We start from the raw sequence: 3165 nt of genomic DNA on the forward strand, positions 1-3165 counted from the left end.
CAGCGTCCTCGTATCTTTTGTCGTTTACAACTTGTGAGCGTTAATATTCTGGTGTGGTGTTTGGTAATTTTCAGCTGTCATAGTGTGTATTGGTCAGTTATAGAGTGCGTGACTGTCACAGCTACAGTGAGAAGGGCCGCTTTTTTTAAGACCAGAACTTCTGTCTTAAATCTTCATACAGCCACAATTTTTACTCTATAACGGTAATTACTTCACTAAATCGTAGTCATATTGTCGTCTTTAATGATGTGTCGGGATTACCCTCCGACCTATAATTAGTCGCTATGGACCCAAAGTGCAGAGAGATCCTGAAAATTCTACCATGGACTCTAATGATAATTTTTGGCGACGTCCTGGGGAGGAAAACGAGGAGAAATATTGAAATTGCACTGTGGTAACAGCTTTTGTCCTCATTAACATAAAATCACACCATTTGCTCATTGAAAGCTTGGGACACGTAAATAAAATGAAATAATTTTGTGATAACTATCAGGGTTTATCTGAAACAAGCCTGTTTATTACAGGGTGAAACTCTGCCTGTACAGAGCAGAGTGAGCCTGATTTCCCGCCTTTGTCTCCATGGCGACGGCGCAGGGCAGATTTAACTGACAGGTCAAACTCCTGCTGATGCTCAGTGTGTAGACAGCAGTTCATGCTTGTTACTGATGATTACTCAACTACAATATTGGATTGCGTAGTAATTGTAGTAATTAAGCACACATTCCTCTAAATCCTTTCAAAATAAAAGCCACCAAGACAAATAATTAGCCTTGAATAGCAATAGTTTCTGCCTTTTAGATGGCGTGAATTATACTGTTTTAAATATAGATAACAGTTAGTAATTACCCACACGTGATTCCTCTACATCCTTCAAATAAAAGCACCCCCCCCAACCAATGCCAATTATTAGCTTAATGCACTGGTTTTGCCTTTTGAATGAGTAGTAAAATTTAAAGAAAATTGACAGTACGCTATACCCCCACACATTTCCTCTAAATCCTTTCAATAAAAGCACCAATTACCATTTAGTACCTTAATGGAAGATTGGATTAAAAAATAAATGTGGTTCTCGAATACTTACCATCGTTAATGGGACATACTTAGAGTTCAGGTAAATAGCCACTCAAACTCTTAGGGTGCTTTTATTCTGAAAGGGCTAAATCTAAATCTTTGCTTTTAATAGCGGCTATTCTTGCTATTGGAATGATAAATATTGACTAAATCTAATGACTATTGTATCGTTTAGTATCGCCCCCACACAACCTCTAAATCCTTTCAAATCAAAAAGCAACCAATTAAGTTATTACCTTAAATGGCAAGATTTTGTGTGTCTGATGGTAAATTTCTTACTAGTGTATTAAAATATACACCGTTAGTAATTATGTACAAATACTGTCTTCAAATCAAAAAGATATCAGCTTATTTATGATTGTCAACAATGCACATTGTCAACCTTTTAATCTGTGACATCTGTAACCGTGGTCAACTTTTGAATCATTGTCATCCTTTAATATGGTCATAGTATGACCTTGGTCCTCTGTTTAATCATCATCTTTTAACGCCATCATTGTTCATCAGTTTTAATCTTGTCAACGTTTCTTCGTTTTCATCGTTTTCACGTTTTGCCGTTAGTCAACTTTGTGACGTCAGCAGCTAATCAGCGTGTGTCATCGTTGCGGCAGCAACGATCAGACTCTTCCACGTAATTTCTCGAGAAAACTTTTTTTAGTTATTTATTATTTCGCCAACCGTTTTTTGGTCGCTATTACTTCTCAACGCTTATCAGATCAGAATCATCGTTCAACGTTCTAAACGTGCGCGTCATCGTTAGGACGATGCAGGCTATTACTTTCACAGTTTCAGCTTTTCAACTTTTAACGTTGATCAAGTTTCCGTTCGTTTTTTTATAAGTGTCTCTGGGAATTTCATCGTTAACTCCAGATTTGAACCAGATAACAGTTTAGTAATACCACACACTGCTCTCTAATCTTTCAAAATAAAGCACCAATGCCAATTATTAGCTTTAATGCACTGTTTTGCCTTTGAAGGGGTAAATTAAAGACTAATTGACAGTTACGTATTACCCCACACATTTCCTCTAATCCTTTCAAAATAAAAGCACCCAATTGCAAATTTATACCTTAATGGCAAGATTGATTAAAAAAATTTGTGGTTCTGAATACTTTACCAATCGTTAGGACTACTTAGAGTTCAGTAAAACGCCACTCAAACTTATTAGGGTGCTTTATTCTGAAGGGCAAATCTAATCTTTGCTTAATAGGGCTATTCTGCTATTGAATGATAAATTATGACTATCTAATGACTATTTTTAGTTTAGTAATCGCCCACACACAACTCTAAATCCTTTCAAAATAAAAGCACAATGTAATTTATTACCTAAATGGCAAGATTTGTTTATGACTGGTAAATTCTATTGTTATTAAATATACACAGTTAGGTAATTATTTACAAATACTTCTTCAAATCAAAAAGATAGTCAACTTATTTATGATTGTCAAAACAATGCACTATCGTCAACGTTTAATTTTGACATCTTTTACCTTGTCAAACTTTGAGTCATTGTCATATTTTAATCTGTCTTAGTATGACCTTGGTCATCTTTTAATCATTATAGTTTTTAATCGCCATCTTTTGTCATCGTTTAATCTTTGTCATCGTTTTCTCGTTTTCATCGTTTGCCGTAGTCAACTTTTTGACGTCCCAGCAGCTTAATCAGCGTTTGCATCGTTGCGGCAGCAGATCAGCTCTCCCACGTAATTTCTCGAGAAATTACTTTTTCTAGTCACAGTGAATGCTGCACAAAGATTCACGTTATTGTTTTTTAAGCTTTATTATTATTATATATTATTTTTCTTCCCCCCGTTTTCTGCATCTAACTAGTCCGCATCTTTCAGCTACAGAAACGATTCCAATATCGAAATGTTCAGCTTTAAGGAGAAGTGTGCTATTACTTTCTCCATTCAGAGTTCATATTTTTCAAGTATTAAGCTTTTTTTAAATTTTTTTCCCATTGAAATGAATGGGAACAACTTTTCAAATTCGCTTCAGCTTTGTCTACTTTCAGCTTTTAACTACTTCGCATACTTTGGCTACAGACACATTCATTTAAACTACAAAATTAATCTTCAATATTCAACTATTAAT

The sequence above is a fragment of the Betta splendens genome, chromosome 13, assembly GCF_900634795.4.
Source record: "Betta splendens chromosome 13, fBetSpl5.4, whole genome shotgun sequence".
Lineage (NCBI taxonomy): Eukaryota > Metazoa > Chordata > Actinopteri > Anabantiformes > Osphronemidae > Betta > Betta splendens.